We start from the raw sequence: 22,157 nt of genomic DNA, 5'->3' as shown, positions 1-22,157 counted from the left end.
GCTGGAATCAAGGTTGCTGAGAGAACTATCAATAACCTCAGATTTGCAGACGACACCACACTTATGGCAGAAAGCAAAGAAGAACTAAAGAGCCTCTTAATAAAAGTGAAAGAGAAGAGTGTAAAAGTTAGCTTAAAACTCAACGTTCAAAAAACTAAGATCGTGGCAGCTGGTCCCATCACTTCATGGAAAATAGATGCGGAAACAATGGAAACAGTAACAGGCTTTATTTTTGGGGGCTCCAAAATCACTGCAGATGGTGACTGCAGCCATAAAATTAAAAGATGCTTGCTCCTTGGAAGAAAAGCTATGACCAACCTAGATAGTATATTAAAAAGCAGAGACATTACTTTGCCAAGAAAGGTCCGTCTAATCAAAGCTATTGTTTTTCCAGTAGTTATGTATGGATGTGAGAGTTGGACTATAAAAAAAGTTGAGAGCCAAAGAATTTATGCTTTCAGATTGTGGTGTTGGGGAATACTCTTGAGAGTCTCTTGGTCTGCAAGGAGATCCAACCAGTCCATCCTAAAGGAAATTAGTCCTGAATATTCACTGAAAGGACTGATGTTGAAGCTGAAGCTCCAATACTTTGGCCACCTGATGTGAAGAACTGACACATTAGAAAAGACCCTGATGCTGGCAAAGGTGGAAGCCAGGAAGAGAAGGGCATGACAGAGGGTGTGATGGTTGGATGGCATCACTGACTCAATGGATGCGGTTTTGAGCAAGCTCTGGGAGTTGGTGATGGATGGGGAAGCCTGGCATGCTACAGTCCATGAGGTCGCAAGGAGTCAGACAGACTGAGCGACTGAACTGAACTGAACTTGCCTTTACAATTCAAAGCTAAACTCTGAAAATCTAAACAAAATACTGGAAAACTCTAAATTCGTAGTCTAATGTATTATCTGTACTACCTAATTTTTAAAGTATTTGCTGTCCTTCATAAATAGCACAACAAGTACCTCTTTTCTCTCTCCACACAGCTAATGCTGTTTGACTCTTTCCAGAATATATATTCACATGAACATGAGCCCGTTATCACTAGTAGGGAAACCTTAGAGGAATGTATGAATATACTTAGCTATGCCCAGTGGAAGCCTCACTTAATCAGAAAAGACTCTTAAGTTGTATCTGGAGCAGCACTGCCCAAAACATAAGCAAAGAGACTGTATTAATCAGCTGTACAGATAAATATATCTGAAGAATACTGGAACTAAAAAGTATCAAACTGGGTTCCAAATTATAGATTCCACATATTATTTAATAGGTCTATGTGCAATAAGCACCTTAATAGCTGAAAATCTTACATTTGTTTCCCAAGATTTTTGATCAAGAACTTTAAAAATCTTGAAACACTTCTCTGAAGCAATGTTCTACAAACTACACTTTGGGATGTATGCATGCAGGCTAAGTTGCTTCAGTCATGTCTGACTCTTTGTGACGCTATGGACTGTAGCCCACCAGGCTCCTCCGTCTTTAGGATTTTCCAAGTAAGAATACTGGAGTGGGTTGCCATGCCCCCCTCCAGGGGATCTTTCTGACCCAGGAATCGAACCGGCATCTCTTATGCCTCCTGCATTGGCAGGTGGGTTCTTTACCACCAGTGCTACCTGGGAAGCCCACAGTTTGGGATACATGGATATGAATAGAGTAAAATGCTACAATGGGATTCCGTTCAAGTTCAACTAAAGCCTCAAGACAACAGAAGCCAACCAGACCCACATTCTAAGATCAGGAACCAGAACACCTAGGCAGGACCTGAATGGAGGTATCTAAGAAATGGGTTTGCAACACTTAGCTGATTTCAACTCTCTACATGACCAAGAAAAGATATTGGATGTGTAGGAGAGCAGTCTGGAAGTGCAAAATGGAGGTTTCTTTAAAGAGAATTTTTAGGTTTGCTTGCAATGCTTCACCTCCATGGATAAGGCTTAGGGGGACTTCTGTCATCTCAAGCAAATGAGAGGTGATCCAGTGGATCAGTTGGGCACCTTGATATATGTCTCCTGAATTTTCAGGATAAGAATGAACTGATATATGACTTACGTCTAAAAAATTTAACAAGTGAAAAAAAGGCTGAGGTCGCTTTCTAGATGGCTCAGTAAAAGAGGTCTGTTTGAATGATGTAGCCATTTCCCACTATGAGTAAGTCAAAGATCTATATTTCCATGGAGGAGATTAGGGCCAAGTGTAAGAAAAAGCTCCCTGCGTTAATCCTGGATCCTGCCCTGCTGGAGGTACAGAAATCTCAAAACAGAGAAGTTCCCAGATGTCCAGGATTTGAAAGAGGAATAACAAGTGAACAGCCTTAGGAGACTGTATTTATTACCATCAAGTGAGAGGACTCCAGCTGCTCATGAAACAGCCTAAGGAGAAGGGCCAGACTACACATCTGTCCCTGGAAGAGCAAAGCAGGGCCAGACTGGCAGCAAGTCTGCTCCTGTCTCCTCCTCCTCCTGCTCTTCCTCCTCGTCCCTTTCTTCACTGAACCTACCTGAGTTGTGGGAACGAGAAGAAGATGAGAGAATAAAGGAAGAAGACATCCCTCAGCCCACAGAAGAGACATTATCTGTGGATGAAGTTCAGTTTTCACTCTTACCCTAGACTTGTGATATTTGTAACTGGTATTCATAACTGGAGTCTTTCATTCATTTATAACTGGAGTCTTGAATATTTCAAGACTCAGTAAACAGAGGACTTGTTTTCCAAGAGTGAGCAGCAAGTCTGGGGCACCAACTGGGATTTTATTCAGAAGTAGAGGAAGATCTAGTCCTACAGAGTGAATACACAGGGGCAGTTCCAAGAAAAATAAAGCTGTGTTGCACCCTAGCATATACCACTAAACTAAATTAACATTTTTGTTAAAAGTACCAAGCATATACATTACCATATGTAAAATAGAGAAGTTTGATGCCTGAAGCAGGACACCCAAAGTTGGTGCTCTGTGATAACCTAGAGGGGTAGGGTGGGGCGGGAGGTGGGAGGGGAGTTCAGGACAGAGGGAACACATGTACGCCCATGGCCGATTCATGTTGACGTATGGAAAAAACCATCACAATATTGTAATTATCCTCCAATAAAATATTTTTTTTAATACCAATGGCTTCATATATAGTCCCCGAGGTCCATCCTGTCATTCTGTGTCTCAGAGGCCCACTGCAAGGAGTAGCAACCTACACTCTCTTGCATTTGCATGATATTTCCAAGTCCAACTTCTCAACTGACACTCACAACTCTACAAGGTAGCTGTGTAGGTATGACTGTTCCTGTCTTACAGGGGAAAAAACTGAGGATCACATCTGTGACTTGACTTATCTGAAGTCTAAAACTCAAGCACTAGCAGATGCAAGTTTTAGAACTCTTGTCATCCAGACTTCTTGTTCAGTGCTTTTTCCAATACACACGCTATTTTCTTTAAAGGACAGGAGGAGTGGTTACTGGCAAACACTAGAATCCATTTCTCCAATGCGACTGGAAATGACTTCTCAGTGAGTAAAACCAAAATACTTACATCTGTTAGGTTTTCTAGATAGCAACATCAGCTTTAAAATAAAGTCAAGAGCAGTAAAAAAAACAGTATGATTCTAGGCAGAGTTGCTTAAAGTCTTTTTCCAAATCCAGGATGGTTACTCTAGATAGCTTGATGGATTTTGCTTTTCTTCCTTTAAATATTAATAATTGGGGAGGGATTCTTTTTGATTCAGTTTAGTTGCTTAGTTGTGTCCGACTCTTGATTACTTAAAATACTGTGTCTTCTGTCTTCAAAGTGCAAGGCCAATTATCACTTTTTCTCTTTTCTTTTTTCAACTGGCACAAAACCTAAGAGAAGCCTCGAGGTGCAAATGATCTGCAGTCTATTTAACATCATGGTTATTTATTTTTATGAGACCTCATTATTGTTCCTCACACTAAATTATAGGTACATTCTTGGCTCCACTTCCCACTCTTCTGCAAACCTCCAAATACTGTTCCTATCTGTATTTCCAAATAATCTTCAGTACTTTGTCAAATATTCAACATTGCATAGATGGCATGTTGGACCAAGGCAAGTATCTGTAGAGCTGAGTAATTTAACCCAAGGCAGTGACCCCAGTTCTCTCCTAGGGGCAGTGCCACATGTTTTATCAGGATTGCCAAGGGAAAATTCTCAGGTTGCAACGTTTCACAAAGATTGAGTCCTTTGGGTTAATGTTGTACTAGTGTTGAAACATCTAGGTTTCTATATTTTTGTAGTTTTACTTAACTATTTGTGCCATAATTATAAAATGGGCCATCATTTTGCAAAGACTTAATTAACATCCTCTTTTCTTCTTTTCAATGACCTTCTCCTAATCTTTGTCACTCTACTTTTGCTTTTGTCTCAGTAGGACCTAAATTCCTAAGACTTCTGGTTCCTCCAACATGGAAAAATTCCCTGGGAATTTTTATGTAAACAAACTTTGTTAAGTTGCTGCAATTTAAGGTCGAAATTTCCCCAGCCTTACCAAAAGAACAGTTTAAAGTAATAACAACTGCCCCTGGAATAGCAATAATAATCCCTTACAGTTTTAAATTACAGTTTTTACACCACCTCTAATTTATGTCAAGCAAAAGAATAAAGTGCTAAGCAAATATAAGATTATATTTGTATTGAAGTTGCCCCTTTCTCTAACTGTTAAAAATTCCACTTAAACTTTGAGGTTGGGTATAGATATCGAGGCAGCGAAATGGTCCCCTATTCCCCAAGCACAGCTAATTAACCCCTTCTCTGCACCTCCCATGTTTCTCCTTATACAACTTTAACAGCCTATTTCATGACATTGAAGCTATTTTCACACATATCTTCACTAAATGTTCCTTAAAAAGGGAAAGACTCTCCATCTCCATGTCATGGTCCAATTCTTAGGAACTCAAAAAGTGTTGAAGTGAGCCATCCAGAACCCTATAAAGAAAGAGGTCATGTAACCATTATTTCTTCTTAAAAACAAGCTAACTGAGCCTCAAAAAGCTGAAGGGATTTTGCCAAAGTTACAGATATTGTTAAGAGAAAGAACTTGAATCCGGATACCTGCAGTTCCAGAGTCCATGTACTGATATTACATCCTTGTCTTTGGGAACTCTTTTCACAGAATGATCCCTGAAAGTTCAAAGCAACTTAGCTATGCTCATTTTGTTAATTTAATCCAAAGAATTAAAAAAAAAAAACTTTGTTTTTAAGAAACAAAATTCCACATTTTTTTCAGGGAGAAAAGTTGTTTATGTCAACAGACTAATAAGGAAGAGAAAAGGGGAAAGGAACAAAAAAAACAAAGGAAAGAGGAAAGAAAGAAAAGGTAGGAAGGAAGGGAGGGGACAGATGGACAAAAGCCTGAGCAAAAGCATTCCAAATTGATTTATGTCATCAAACTGAGTTTCAACCTGCCTTTCCAATTTTATTTACCATCACTACTCCCTACTCATTCTGTGCTCCAGTTAATTGGTCTAGTTGTGACAATACTGCTACTGCTAAGTCACTTCAGTCATGTCTGACTCTGTGCGACCCCGTAGACAGCAGCCCACCAGGCTTTTCCATCCCTGGGATTCTCCAGGCAAGAACACTGGAGTGGGTTGCCATTTTCTTCTCTGATGCATGAAAGTGAAAAGTGAGAGTGAAGTCGCTCAGTCGTGTCCGACTCTTAGCGACCCCATGGACCACAGCCTACCAGGCTCCTCCATCCATGGGATTTTCCAGGCAAGAGTACTGGAGTCGGGTGCCATTGCCTGTGACAATACTAAGGATAAGCAACTAAAAACAATTTGATTCTTATATTGATCTTATATCTTGCAACCTTGCTAAATTCACTTATTACTTCTGGTACCTTTTTATAGATTCTATTACATGATCATCTGTGAATGAAGAGAACCTTTTTCCTTCCTTTCCAGTCTAGATTTTTTTTTTCTTTCTTGTTTTCTTGCCTTACTCCACCAGCTAAAACCTCTAATACAATGCTGTGTAGACACAGCAAGCATATATTTGTACTTTGTTTTTTTAAACAACAAAATGATTAAGTATTTTTCAGGCACTGAATAAATTCCACACCAGTTAAAGGTAAGAATCAGTCTCCATCCTAAGGATGTTATGACCTGGTGGAGAAGCTCTCTCTACTGAAAAACAAATAAAGCTCGAAAGATAAGGCCAGAACGGGTGTTTAATAAAAGTAACCACAGCAGTAATAGGAGCCTCATTACTTACAGAAGGACTACTATGGCCCAGGCACTGTTGAAAGATCTAGGTATGTATTAATTCACTTGACTCTTCCATCTTATCCCCATTTTATAGGCAGGGAATAAAAGACACAGGAAAATAAGTAATTTATGTCTCCACAGCCAGTGTTCTCAAGAGGACTAAACTGCCTTCAGTTACCATGTCTTCATTAATAGGTACTGAGTGTCCACTCTTTGCTAATTACTATGTCACTTTCAATTAATATAACTATCACAATTATCTTGTCTTATAAAGGGACTGAGCTTCAGAGAGTTTAAGTGACCTGTCCAAGGTCACCCAACTAGCACAAGACTCAAACCAAAGTGTCCTGACTCCAGATTCAATACTTTTTTCTACCACTCCCTGATTCCTCTTCAAATAGTTAATGTTTATATAGCACTTTGCAGTTTACAAAAATTGTGATCACATTTATGCCTTCAATGCCACTTTAAGGAGTTGAGATTTTATTCACTAGGCAAAGAAGAACCTTTCTCTGTTTTTGAGGGGAGGGAAAATGTGAAAGGTAGAAGAGGGATTTGGGGAAGATGCGCATACCACTCTGCTAGATGGGTTTGCCAGGGCACATATGCAAGTACAGGGCTAGGAGGCTCCCACCTCTCAGGACCCTCTACATTCACCTCTGAACCTGTGAGTCCCTCCCTCCAAACTCATTTGCCAGTCGGAAGAAGTCCTGGTTTAAATAATGTGCCTGGAGGGAACTCCCAGAAGAGCAGAGATAATAAAAGTATTTCTTATGTCACTTCTTCCTGCATTTAACTTGGGAAGAGTATTTTTGTTAACTGGGAAGAGCACACCAAGGAACCATTATCACTGATACAAGAAGAAAACGGATGGTAGATTTCCTCAGCCACGTCCTGTCAGTGTCAACAATTTAACTAAACATATAATAGTCATAACCTCATCAGTGTTAAATTTTCTAGGTTTCTGGCACATATCTCTTCATCTCCCTCATTAAGTTTATAGAGTGTTCTCTGGTACATTTGCTCAGTATGAAGATTTCAGTTTCAACTGGCACACATTGGAGTCAAATAGGGGAATGATTTTTTCTGCCTTAAGTAGTTAGCAGAATACAAGAGCATATGAAATGGACCAATGCCCACAGCCAGGTGTTTGGCCAGTAATTGCAGATGGGTTTGACCCCATCCATCACAATCCCACCCCGCTCGCTAGGGATGGGTCCAAGACAGAGAGACTAACCAAAGCCCGAAACATGAATAGTTACTCTGATTTCAATCTCTCCCTTGATTCACACCTTGCATCACTATTCCCCACTTAGGGACCCCCCTCATTCAGAACTGAAGTCCCAAGGTCCTCATTATGCCTGCTTTAGGATGGTTGCTCCAAACAAACTCCCTAAACCCAAATCTATCCTAATCCTCTTGCACTTAATCTAAATTTGACAATCTAGTATTCTGTGCTCAACTATGTCATATGAAAATGATTGTTAAAAAAAAAATTCAGGCAACAACTTAAGTGACAGTAAGCTTGATATGACTTCTTTCCTAGGAGCTCCTGTATTTTAAAAAGAAGTACACAGAATCAGGTATATTTTAAACTATAGAATAAGTTCAACTGTGGAGAGAAGGTTCTGAACAGCTTCAGGGTAGGACTTTTTCCAACATTCATTAAAACTGTCCTTTGAGAAACAGTTAACTCTATCGATATACTCAGACCTCAGTTTCCTCTTGTCATTTAGGAATATAATTACTGATCTCATAGCATTATTGTGGGGAATGATCAAGTTGGTTCATAACTGTCATAAACCTCTCAGAAAGCAATACAGTACTATACACAAGTGAGAGGTTTCTAAAGACTTTTGTGCTTTGTCCTTTGTATAGGTAACACATTTGACCTCACTCCATGGAGTCAAAAGAGACTGGAAACCACCTGGGTAATGAATCTATCTTTCAGCTAGACAGGAGTATAACTTGTACCTACACTACTTCTGGGTTCAAAGCCAGTTTATCCTATCTCAACTATTATCCTATTTCTCAACTAACCACAAAAATAGAGCCCCTGTTTCTTGGGTGCCACCTTTAACACTGGCAGCAAATGCCTTCTGGAACCTACTCACAAGGTTGCCATACCAACAATGATGAACCAAGGCAGTTTGTGGACCAACTCAAGGGCAACAAGATGCTATTGGTCCTGAAATAATAATAACTGAACCAAGGATGTGATCCATGAAGAAAGATCAAACTTGCTACTGTCTTACTTTGAATAAGAGCTCCATTCCCAACCATAACAAACCTTTGTATTTTTATCCAAAATGGAACCTCACAGACCTACAACTGCTGCTGTCTTTTAACCAAGACATCAGTAGTCATAGTTGTTCAGTTGCTCAGTTGTGTCCAACTCTTTGTGACCCCATGGACTGAAGCATGCCAGGGTTCCCTGTCCTTCACGATTTCCCAAAGTTTGCTCAAACTCATGTCCATTGAGTCTGTGACGCCATCCAAACATTTGATCCTCTGTCGGACATCACTGTACCATCTAAACCTTCTTTCACTACTTTTCATTCCCAGGTTCCTTAGTGTATTAGAAGTCTATCCGTTTATCTATGAAAGTAGTAAGTTCTAGGTTTTGGGGGAGCTTAAATTATGGGAAAATGATCTCAAAATTCCTGATCAAAGTGTCACAGAAGGATCTGAAAAATATCCTGGGACATTCTCTTTGTTTACAAGACCAGGAATTGAGGCCTGAGCTTAAAGTCACATGCTGGAGTTGCAAAGCAGATATGAAATGCAGACCCAGGTCTAATGCACATGTCCACTCTACCATATGGCATCCTTCCCCTCTGCTGCCCATGCCATCAGCACTAATGGAACCACCCGTCCTATCACTGTTCCCTAGAAGTTAATGAAGGTCTTACATCCCCACTAACTTCTACTTTCCCTTTCATGGGTCTTCTCATATTTCCTCCTCCGCTTCCTGGGCAGTGCTGGGAGCTGATGGACATGTCCTCAACAGTTTTGCAGTGACCAGTGGAATGGATGAATACGTGACTGTACAAGTCCTTATCACCAGCACTGCTGTGGTCTGCTGGCTGGGATGCCAATATTTTCTCTCATAAAATACATCCACCATGACTGTAGGGGAATGAGGGTGTGGAGGACAACTTCTACAGCTAGTGAGCTCCACAGGTCATTTGCCACATGTTCTGTGGCCCACGGCTTCCCCGGTGGTTCAGACCATAAAGAATGTGCCTGCAATGCAGGAGACCCATGTTCAATCCCTGGGTTTGGAAGATCCCCTGGAGAAGGGAATGGCAACCCACTCCAGTATTCTTGCCTGGAGAATTCCATGGACAGAGGAGCCTAGCAGGCCACAGTTCATGGGATCGCAAAGAGTTGGACACAACTAAGCAATGAACACACTGTGGCCCATGGTCATATGAGCCAGTATGCAGGAACTGAAAGAGGCAAAATGAGACCTCACCCTGGGGACGGGAGGAATGCTGCCCCTAGCCAACCATCTCTGCGGTGGGAGGTTGATGACAGATGCAGAGCACACAACTCTGGCTGGATGCCAAACATCTGGACTCAAAATCAAGCAACCATGTAATTCCAATCAAAGAAAATCTAATCAACAAATATTTCCAGTGCCTACTACGTGCATCTAGACTGTTGTGGTTAAAATGAAAGACATTTAAGTCCTACTCAAGCCCCAAATTCCATTGTTCTCTGTTCCAGATGCCTGATATGTATTAATCAAACATTCATGTTTTGAAACAAGTACCTGTTGGTATATGTTGATGTACAGGCAAAACCAAAAGTTTGGAATTATTTCTCATCCCCTTTAGTGGTACCCTTGTCAAGCTCTTTAGATGGAGGCTGAGAAGAGTTTACCCCAAACCTCCTACCATTTCTTGGACTCCTATGCCTTGCTGCCTACTGCTCCATCAGGATGCAGCAGGGCTAGGAGGGCCATGCTTCCTCCCACTTTTCCAGGGAGATATTCAGGTGAGAACACCACCAGAGGCAATATCTTTCTGAAATCAGTGTTCAGTTGCCTCTAGGCTCACACACACTCAATGCCATGAGGGAACCCTGTGCATAATTTGGCATCTGTAGTGCTCTAAGAACAAAGGATATAATATCCCTTTGTTTCTGGACATCCTAAAGTGACAATGACATCTTGGTTGACAATTATGATTCCATATTCTTTTGTAAATCAAGTTATTTATGAAAGAACTTAAAAGAGGTGAATGAACATTCAGTTGCTTTATATCTGGCATTTCTCCCATAAGGACTGCCAGAGCTTTTACAGATAATCCCACCAAGCATTGTGGTCATGAAATGAACCACGTCTAGGGATTTGCTTCCAGCTTGCTTTAGGCTTTTCACTGTTCTCACTCTTCAATAAGAAGAAACAGCTACTGAGGTAAAGTTGGGAGTGCCTCGCCATATGTGATGGTGGTCTCTGATTTGTCAAAGTCCCCTAGCTGTTGTCAGGCAGGCTCTGCACACACTGCAAATAACGGCATGACTGTGCTTGCGTTTCCTATTTCCACAATGGCCTCTAAGTTTCTCACACCTCAGGACGCCGAGCACAAGGATGTGCACAATAATCATGATATGATGTTTATAGACAGGGAAATGGCAGACCCCTAAGGCCAGACTTACTTGTAACCTTTCTACAGGAGATGGAGGTGGGAAACTCTGGAAATTTGGGTCTCCACACTCTAGGTGTTGTGGCTACCTCCTCAGAAGTGTGAAACAGAGGACCCTCTGGTCATTTACGTTTTACACATCTGCTGCCCACCACTGAGGGTGGTTTCTGCAGCCAGTCTGCTCAGGGAGCCACTGGGCTTCCTCACTGTCCATGCTCAGCTAGTCAAGGGAAAGAACATTAAGGGTGCTTTCCTCACAGGCCTGAACAATATAGAAGAAAGTTTAAAAGTTCCATATCTGTGGGCGCAGTGCTGTTCTCAACAGTGCTTTGGATGATTTCAAATAAGCCATCCTGCTAAGTAGATGTACCTAGAGCCAGGGTGTGCTGAGTAGAGCCTATGCCAGATTTTGATCTGGCTGCCTTGCTCCCTTGGTTTACAGAAAGCCTGTAGTACTTTTCACCCTTAAACTCAGGACCTAGATCAGGTTTTGAATGATCTATCCCTTGTACTCTGAGTCCCACTCTGATGTCCCTAACTCTACAAAATCCCTTTGGTTCTATTCAAGAAGAAAGTTCACAAGACAGATTTCTCAAAAACAAAAGTTTCAAATCAAAAGTCTCAGCTCCTTTTATACACTCTCAACCCCACCCCCAGCACAGTGATAACCTTACTGGGAAAAGAGCCTGTAAGAGGTGGGGAGGGTATCCATACCTCTCCATCTCCTTCTACATCCTGCCAATACTCTGTACTCTCAACCTTGTTCTATCTTTCTCATTTGACTCTATTTCACTAGCTCTCCACTAACTGAACTTCTTTGTTACCAACTTGATGCATGTACCCAGAATGGAGGGACAGAAATTCCAAAGTCACCACTTATCCCCTCCCAATGCCAACTCCCTTATGGAACTTTGTGACCCAAAGATGACCGTGGCCTACATACTGGATTTCTTTTTTTTTTTTTTTAACCATAAAAGAACTATTTCTGCAAAAAATTTTGAAGTTGTCATTTTCATTTTAAAAATAAGATGATAAAACACACACACACACAAGCCATTATTTGTAAAATGACTGCAGATGATGAAGAGGAATGCATATCGATACATACACATGCATACAGATGAGTGAGTAAGCACATATGTATGTATGTATCTACACTTGCGGGCCAGAATGAGCCTCTCAGATGAAGAGAGTGGCTGAATACTAAGGAAAATGACAGGAATCAAGAGTGTTTTCAAATTTCTTCTAGTTTTTCCTTCTACCAGTCCCTCCAAATTAAAAAAAAAAAGTTTTTGTGGGAATTCCATTTAAATTTGATATCTAAATGAGCTTCAAAGCAGTCACATGGGTGGCAGAAATGCAGGGGTTACAAAGCAGGGTCTCACTGTGGTATGAGAATGATTGCTAGCTAGAAAGGGAGATTTTCTAGTTCTCTTCTGGTATTGCTTAGCTAAATAAACTCTGACACCTCTGCGCCTCAGTGCTTGATATCTTAGATTCTTTCCAGGGCTTACTAGTGTTCTGTGGTTATATTATTTAAAAATTATGTGGATATTTGGAATAATGATTACCATGTCTATGACGACCACCACTGCCACCACCATTGTCATCCTGACTTCTCTTCTTTCTAGACCTGTCTGCAATTGCATAGTTATACCTGTACCTTAAGTGAACAAATAGTAGATTTCCTCATTTTGCAAGGAAGACTACAGACAGAATTTTCAGTGACTTTTACCACTACATCTGGGTAGTGCCAAGTTCAGACTTCATGAGAGCCCAAGAGCCCAGTGCAACACTATCTCAAATGCTAATGATGGAAGACCCTTCTAATTGGGTTTCCAAAGCAGCAGTCAAAGGGAATAATGGAAATTCCAAGAAAATCTGATCTTCAGAGAGCATGGACTCTGCTTATGATCATGAGTTTGGGCCAGGTTCAGACTTTTCAAATGCTATTCCAAGTACTCCCTAACTCAGTAATTGGGGGCTACTCAAACGCAACTCAGTGTCCCTTCCTGTCACAATCAGCATTCATGCAATTCTTTATACTGTAAACAGCTTATGAAGGTGGACGTGTCATTCCTGCACTACACAAAAAAATTAGACTCAGCTCTTCAACCCAAAGATATCTTGGGTAAGTCCATCTTCTTCTATTTTTTTTAAATATAGAATGCTTCAAGAATTTGCACATCATCCTTGGGCAAAAGCCATGATAATCTTTTCTATGCCATTCCAATTTTACTATAGGTATTGTTAAAGCGAGCATGGGAAGGTCTTTCTGAGACATGGAATGGTTAAGTGGTAAAAATCACAGGTTTTGGAATCACACAGACCAGCATTAACTTTAAAAATCTCCATTAAGAGAAGGTAGCATCTGAGAATTACCTGCGTGTGTTCTGTGTAGGGATTATTCATCCCTTACCTCATCAGATACAGTTGTTGGCACAAAGCGTGCACTCAATAAATATTTGTTGAACTAAATTATCTATCCTCATATTGAACAAATTTACTTTCACTTAAAGGGGACTCCACAACTTGATCCTATGTTCCCTGCAGTTTCTTTAAGGATGAATTCTGGGTTTGGGATATTGATGTCTTTGTCCCACCTCATCCATAAAGTCTTCCCTGACAACTCTAGTCCACCTACTCTCCTTTTTCTGACTCCCTGTTGTACTTATTTCAGGTTCCAGTCACTTTGGCACACATGTGATATCTTATCTTGCCATGGAAAATGTGTTTCATAAACACATCATCCTTCCCAGGAGCCTATAAGTTCTTCAAGGGCAAAGGCCATATTTGGTTATTTATTTTGCATGTCCCATGGTACACAATGCAATACAGAGCCCATAGCAGACTCTGAAAAAGGACCATTAAATTGAGTTGAATTTTAAGGACAGTTCTCCATTGCCAGTGAAGACTTTCTTTCAGAGAAGTACTGAAAGGCAGGATTGGCTATATTCATAGTTCATTTCACCAAGCTAAGCCCATAAGTCTCTATAGTTGATGTGCTAGTTAGGAAACAAAGGGTCAAAAAGCAGCTGCTTACTTTCAACAAAGAAGAGATTGTATTTCAGCCGTGGATTGCAGGATTTCGTGTGTCAGTCACTCTTGACTCTTGGCCAAACCTTTTGGTGCTATCAGGAATAAAAAGCAATCCAGAGATATGTCAAATATCAATTTCCAATTACTTTCTTGCAAAACATTTCTGCCACTTGGGAAAACTCCCAAGGGATCTGTTGCCCCTTATCAACTTAGATTGGGTTTATCTTTCACTCAAATAGGTAACACTCGGCAATGCCCTGTTTAGCCTCAATATTACAGTGTCCTCCTCTGACACTCAGGTTCTCTTGAGAAGTCTTCAATATTGGCTTACTCTGTCATCGGAGACCTGGGCCCAGTATGGAAGGCCTGATATACCCTGAACCACATGTGTCGGGGTAGAATGGGGATAACGTCAGTCACTATGGTGAGCTATTGTCACTTAGGTTTCCCAAGACTTAATTTGCATTGAGACACTGAATGCAGGAACAAAGCCTCATGCAGGTCTCGTGTGTCTTCAGCTCTAGCCAAGCAGGGAAGAATCAAGAGTCTCTAAAAGTCTTTATTTTGATACTCAAAACACAGAACAGCATTTCTACCCTCTCCGTCACAGAAGACAGGCCACAGACTAATTGAAAAAATCTTTGGTACTAGGGATGTTAAAACTGAGGATCTGCACAAAACCAGAAATCACATGTCCCCTTTATTACAAAGTAATGGAACAGAATTTGGAAAAACCAGGAAACATCTCTGGGCACATAAATCAGCCCAGTTGGAGGGAAACGCAAATGGCCAGCACCTGGAATGAGCCTTGGTCTGGAATGGGAGAGCAGCCTAAAGCCCTGAACTGCAGGGCCAAGGCTCCAGACTGTGCACTGTGATTAATGACTTGAGTGAAAGGTCTCAGTTGAAGCTGAACAATTAACTTGTTCTCTCCACATCACAGATCTCTCTACAGCATAACTATGTCTTCCCTGATTGTTCCTATTTACCAAAACGCAAGCCAGTCTGGGAAGCTTCGAACATGTCATCATCAGACTGTTTCTGACAATCGGGAGAGCCCTGGTGTTTGTCAGGACTACTTTTGTCAAATCATCTGTTTCGACTCTGCATGCAAGCCTCAACCTTTCAGTTCCTTTTCAAGTTTAAGAACCATCCAAATGAGGCAATGGCATTGGCCTCGATCCGTCAAAAAAAAAAAAAAAGTCCAGAGCTCGGAGGATTGCAAATGGACAGCATATGGCCTGGCTTGTTTCTGGTCACTCCCCAAAAAGTTCTTAGGGAATTGAATGTCCATGAGATTAATGGTTCCCTCCTGTCTTGCCTTTATCCTCTGGAATAGGTTTCTCTAATCTCTTTCAGATCCTCTAAAGCATTTACATTAAACCAATCACTCCTCCTGAATCTACAACAGAGATTCTGATAAGACCTGTTAGAACCAAGGAAGTCTCCAAACCTTTCCCCGTTTCTCCTGGAGTAAATCTGTAGATGGGAAGGAAAAGCAAGTGACCCCAGAATCTGATTCTGAATGTGTTAGTACAAGTACCTAAGAGGGGTACCCCCACAGAATCCAGTTTCCTCATTTGACCCTCCAAAACACTTTGTGAGAAAAGGGTCTACAAAAAGTGCACGGGCCCCCCATAAGGTAGAATTGGAATAGTACTGAGTGTGTTGCCTAACAACATCCACCCCAGGGACCTGCCACGGGGCTGACCCTTCACTTCCCCTTTAGCCAATTCCATTTCCTTCAGTGAAGGCACCCTGTCTCCAGAAGACATCAAAAACAATAACACTAATAACAGAAGTGCCATCAGCCACAATAATAGCATACATGAATATAGCACTTACAATGGGCCAGAAACTCTTTAAAATAGTCTATTTATATCAACTCACATGGTCCTCACAACAACCTCACTAATGTAGGTATTACTATTATACCTATATTACAGAGAGGGAGATACAGAGTATCTTGCCCAAGGTCACAAAGCCACTAAGTGGTAAAGTGAGGATTCAAACACTGGTCTCATTCTTAAAACTATCCTATAGTACAGCTACATTCTTGAGAGGTATGGTCCCCAGGTACCACTGTAGATGAGGTTAGTGAAGCAATCCTTCTAGCATAACACACCTGAGCAGTCAGGCCTCGTGAACCCTGTTTCTGCTACTCAGTGAGTAACCTCTGAAGAGTTCTGAGTCTCTGAGCCCTTGTTGGTCTCATCTGTGAAACTGGCATTTACAAAGAGCTGCCGTGTAGGGTTTTAGTGAGATTGGTGAGATAATGCTATACAGGACCTAGCACAATACCTAAACATGGCAGCTGAATAAAATGGAAGCTATAGAAATGCTTATCACTGATCAGATCAGCTCATACTGACTAAAGAAGCTGGAGAAGATGAGACAGAAATAATCACAGCTTGGAATGTGAATATGAAATGCAGGTCAAAGTGGTAACCCCAAAGAGACTAGGATACTAAAAAGTACTGATGAGGAATATCTACTTTCTTGGCCTGACTCAATTTATGCAGCCTCTGGTTTGCTTTATTCCCATGAATGAAAAAATTCTAATTTTAAAATACAAACAACATTAAGAAGGAAGGAACAGATGTCCAGACTGGGATAATTAGAATATTCTCCCTGAAATCCCTAGTCCAAAGGAAGAGCAAGGCCTCCTGCATGGCCCGTGTGGCTGCCCCAGAGTCAAGCTTGGAGCTGCATCCTTCATTCCACATTTCCTACATGTTCTTGCCGACCCCTGACACATCACATTCTTTGCATCAATAAGGACTGGTGCCAGAACACACTAAATTGCCTTTGACTACATTTAACTGATCTAGTATTTTTTTATGATTCTTTCTTGTTGCACCATTTTTCACTTTTGACTTTACAATTCTCTGCTGACTTTAAATAAAGCTTTTGCCAGACTACCCAAGGTGGTTTTTAATAGAGATTTAGGGGCTAGGTTGTGTTGTGGTTTGGATTCAGATTCTCCTGCAGCAATAAGGGGAAATTAACTAGGTGGTTTCAGCTCAAGTGCCCATTTATACTCAGAATGGACAGACAGCTTATCTTCTTCCAAGCTTGTAATCATGACACTACAAAGCGATACTCAAGAAAGAAAAAAATTAGGTAGCAATAGCTTCCACACCACAAAACCACTACACAGTGTCCCTGTAAACCCAGATGACTGGAATAATATACAGACAGCAGTGGGATCACTTGCTGAGTGACAGGGAGGAATCTGACCACATTGTGTCCTCTGCCAAAGATGATGCTTGTTCTCCTTAAGATGGGGAACTCAAATGACCCTATAGGAGTTACACGAGCTTGCCTCCTGACACTGCTCCCTCCTTCGTGCTATCCCTGGTTCCCATTGCCGTCTGCCCAGATGAAACACTGGAAGCCAGCAGGCCTTCAGTCACTGAGAAAGGTGACATGACTGGCAAAGACACCAAGTCAGATACGAAGTCAGTCCCCCAAACTAACATTTGTTTTTTAGAAAAAAGTTACCTTGAGTTAATCACATCTTGAAAATATAAAATTGATAAGTTAGTAAGAGTTTGCTTTTGTCTCATTATTCATTATTATCCAATGCCTGCTCCATTACAAATGAAGGGAAAAAAAAATATGTTAAGTATTGAGAACAACAGCTTTAAAAATATCTGTGTACTCCTCACCAAGTTTAGAGATAAATACATCTCTTGGGTTGTTTTTGTCTATTCCTCTACCTACCACTGATGGTAAGTGCAACTGAATTTGAGTTTTTCATTCCAGCAGTGTTCTTCATAGCTTTGCCACTTCTGTAAGGACTCTTAAAATAGTGTTTTAATTTGCATTTTTGAACTTTATATAATTACAGTACACCATATCATTCAGTGAGTTTTTTTCCTCCCAATTTTGTGCATTCACCCATGCTGAATATTACTCGACTTTACTTAATGAACCATTTGGGCTGTTTCCAGTTTTCTTGTCTGATTTTTGTTTTGTTTTCCTACTACAGAAAATGCTATGCATATAGTTCACATTGATTTGAACAGGTACAGTAGCTTTTCCTAGGTTAGAACTTGGGGAGTAGAATTGTTGGAGCTTAAGAGTTTGCATATATTCAAATTCACCAGATAATGACAAATTGTTTGGCAAAGCAGACACACTGACTCACACTCCAGCAAAAATAATTTGAGTTTCTGTTGCTCTACAACTTGACAGCAGTTGGTATTACCGGGCTGTTTAAATTTTGCTGAGCCAGTGAATACAAAATGTATCTTACAGCTTTAATTTACATTTCCAAATTTAATTTTTTATAATCATTAAGCAATTTTTGGACAGTTTGAAAATTCTTTGTTCAAAATAACCATGAAATGCAGCGTTTGTAAAGGATAGTTGAGATACTATGGCTACAGAGAAAGACACTGTGTACATAGATATAGAGGAGTCAATACCTCTCTGTCTATATCTGCCATTCACACTTAAAGCTACAGTCCATGGGCCAAATCTGTCCTGTCACTTACTTTAGTAAACACAGTTTTACTGGGACACAGCCATGCCTGTTTCCTGACATATTGCCTACAAATACTTCCACTGTACAATGGCAGACAAAGCTGAGTAGTTACGGCAAAGACCATCCAGCCTCCAAAGCCTAAAACACTTACTACAGCAAAAGTTTGACAACCGTACCTTAGAGCATCTCTACTTGCAGGCACAGACACCTTTGACACCAGATACATTCCCCTGAATCTGTTCCTTCCAAACGCCTTTTCTCAGAAACGACTTCATCTTCCACAAAACTACTCAGGCCAAAAACCTGGGAGTCATCTCACACTCTTCCCTCTCACTCACCACTTAGGAATACCACTATTCCTGAGTGGATACCACTCACGTGCTCAACTTTCTCAACACCATTTCTGTGAAGACCTCTTCTCTGCATCCACGGCCAGTCCTTTGCTCAAGCCTTACAATGACTTAGGCCACCCTCCGTCTCATGACCAACCCCTTTGTGCGCCTCAGTTTCATAGCACTTGTATACTTCATTGCATTTTGTCTGCTGTCTCCACCTAAACTGTAAGTTCCTTAAAAAGAAAAAAAGGTACCCTTGTCATTTCTGTACACAGTACAGTGCCTTGCACAGCAAATCCTTCATAGTAATTGAATCTCCTACAGGCTTCTTAGTCCTCAGAAACCACTGAGGGCCGGACAAGAGAAGGTTCTTGTGACTGCCATAACCCTAGTCAGCAGGGTTTGGAAACAGTCCCTGCTCTCTTAAATCTCATGGCTGAGAGGACCTGTGAAAAGAGTCTCCTTGTCAGTGTCATTTAACGTAGTGGTCCTCCAATTGCTGTTTACAGAAGAGTCATCAGAGCTCATGAATAATAAAGGAAGCCAGAGTGTCACCCCAGGCTCACTGAATCAGAATCCCCGAAACATGTTCAACATCTTTACCTTATGGACATTCCCGAGGAGGTTCTTACATAGGCTTGAGAGGAACACATCTAATAAGGAAGGCTTCCTGAAAACACTCCCTTAGTTCTACCCAATCCAACCACATCGTATGTAAAGGATAGCTAACAATATATGGGACTCCTCAAAACCCTTTTGTTTGTGTATTGGAGCTTCTCTAAGCTTCTCCACTCCTTCACTCTCCTCCACTAGCTCAGAAGAAGCCTGATTTGAGGGGATAATTAATTGCATCCTTTTCTCAGGACTGAATGCTGGTTTTCATTGAATGGGCTGCATTCCAGGTTAATGATAAGGTCCACTTCCTACATGGGAGTGTTTTTACTGCTCAACACATCTAAAATCAAGACTCTCTTGTTATATCCTGGTACCACTCCCTTTTATGTACCATCCCTCCTAGTACCTGCCTGCAGGAAGAGGCATGCAAACATTTGTACCATGTATATAAGAATGCTTATTTTAATTTTTACTGCTCTCTTCATTTCCAACATATTACAGATCATTTAATATGTAAAAACAAATGTTAATAGGAGGGTTAGACTAACGACAATACCAATAAGATGTTGTTAGTATTTATTAGAGGTTTTTCTTATTAGGCTTAATTTTTTTCCTAAATTGCATATGACCCATTATCATTATGCTTGGTGGATAATATAACAAAACAAAATTACCAGTCCATTTTACTCAAGGAGAAAGTCTAAGGTTCCTTGGGTTTTATAACACCAAGCATAGCACAAATTTAAGGAATTTTTCCAGTGCTGCACTTGGTGATTTTTAGGAGTCTATTTCCCCCAGAGGCATGTAAGTACTAAAATTGCATTGGATTGCGTTTTGCTCTCAGCGGGTGAGAAAGTGCATAGTCAATGGGTTATTTGCCATTCTTTATTTCCGTTTTATGCAGTCACACAGAGGTATCTCTCAGGTGGTTGTTGAAGTTTACTAGACACTCAGGAGCCATCTCCTGCTTACTCTAAATGGCATTTATAATCTATAACCAAATGGGTCATCTATGAAGCCGTTGGTGCAGTACACTTAAACTCTGCTTGCATTAGGTCAGGTTACAGAGATCAGATCTTTCGCTATGAGAATTCAACAGAGGGAAAATTGCATCACATATCTAAACAATATTTATAGAGCTGCAAACAGCAAAACAAGGTCTAACACAAGGGCTGGAAATGACAGAACATAGCATACATGAAATCAGTATATACGGGATAAAGACCGTCAGAATACATAGGTCCATAGTAACAAAGGGGCTACAAAAAAATCACCCCAGTGATTGTGTTGAACCTTTCTTTATCTGTATTAAAAGCACTACATTCTGTAAATGCAGTATTGCTCAGCTTTCTTTCAGCTGGATATCTCCAATTAGCCATCATTTTCATGCTTCACTACTGCTCTGATAATTGATGCTCATCACAGGATGTCTGAAATACTGAAAAAATCAGAAGTGCTTTCTTGAACCATCAAGACACAGATTAAAATGTATTCAGTGTGGTTATTCTGTTAAGTGCATTTTATTGGGGGGAAGCATGGAACGGAAGAAAGAACATAGGCTTCAGGGGCAGACCTGGTTTAGATTTCATGAAGGACACTTATTAACACTGGGACCTTTGGTAAACTACACAGTATCTCTCTAAGCTTCAATTTCCTCGTATACAAAATGGGAATAATATCCAGCTTTAGGAGACATTCCCATCATTAAATGAGACCACAAACACATGGAAAATACCAACACAGTCCCTGGCTTTAAAGAAATCACTCCATCGGAGCTCTTAATGTGGACATTTCCCTTCCCATTCTCAGTAATCAGTAAGCTACGCAAGATGCATGGACCTCTTTACTTTTTTCTATACATCTCTCTGTCTGAATATTTAATTCATATGAACAGCACATTCTCCAAAAGTGGCAAGAGTACAGACAGTTTAGATGGATTCCCAACACTGGATTACTTACATTTGAATAAAAGCAACATTTTCAAAGAAACTATTTATTTATCACTGGCCTTGGGGAAATAAAATTTCAGTCTCCAAAATGCTAACAAATTACTCAAAGCTTCCATCTTCTTTGGATCCTTTATTATTTTCATTTTTATTATTACTACTTTTAAAATTATTTTATTTCATAATTTTACATGAGTAAATACTAGCACATTCTAATAAAAATTCAGATACTGAAAAAGCTAGTTTTTTGGTCCTTCTACTCTTCTGCATTCTAATTTGTATCACCCCCTGATTGTTGAAATAACTATATATTGTCTAAGTTTTTATGTCCATCCTTCCAAAACTGCTTCTGTGCATTTATACACATGTATGTGCTTGAGTATACATATGCATGATTTTGTGCTTTTAAATATATAAATTTTGTCACAGTATACAAATCTTTTGTACTCATATTGATTTTTGCTCAACTTTTAAAAATATTTTCATAATGTTCAATATCATGATTTACCTTACATTAACCATTCCATTCTTAATGGGAACATCAGAAAGTAGAAACTCAAAAAAAAAAAAAAAAAAAAAAAAGCCAGTGACTTCTGTATACTAGCATTGTGCTGTACTTAGTTGCTTAGTCATGTCTGACTCTTTTGTGACATTATGCATTGCAGCCCACCAAGCTCCTCTGTCCATGGAGATTCTCCAGGTAAGAAGTGGGTTGCCATGCCCTCCTCCAGGGAATCTTCCCAACCCAGGGATCGAACCTGGGTCTCCCACATTGCAGGTGGATTCTTTACTATCTGAGCCACTAGGAAAGCCCAAGAATACTGGAGTGGGTAAGCTGTCCCTTCTCCAGGAGATCTTCCCACCCAAGAATCTA

The 22,157-nt window shown here is 40.5% G+C and overlaps 1 protein-coding gene and 1 pseudogene across 1 annotated transcript in view; both read right to left on the bottom strand.

Moving 5' to 3' along the window:
- LRMDA (leucine rich melanocyte differentiation associated) overlaps positions 1-22,157 on the bottom strand; it is a 1,164,713-nt gene that overhangs the window by 207,969 nt on the left and 934,587 nt on the right. The gene's annotated exons all lie outside the window — the stretch shown is intronic.
- Positions 13,013-13,113, bottom strand: LOC139036105 (U6 spliceosomal RNA; annotated as a pseudogene).

This window comes from Odocoileus virginianus, chromosome 7, assembly GCF_023699985.2.
Source record: "Odocoileus virginianus isolate 20LAN1187 ecotype Illinois chromosome 7, Ovbor_1.2, whole genome shotgun sequence".
Taxonomy (NCBI): Eukaryota; Metazoa; Chordata; class Mammalia; order Artiodactyla; family Cervidae; genus Odocoileus; species Odocoileus virginianus.
Note: the sequence above shows the minus strand (reverse complement) of the source record. Positions and strands in the feature narration are given on the sequence as shown.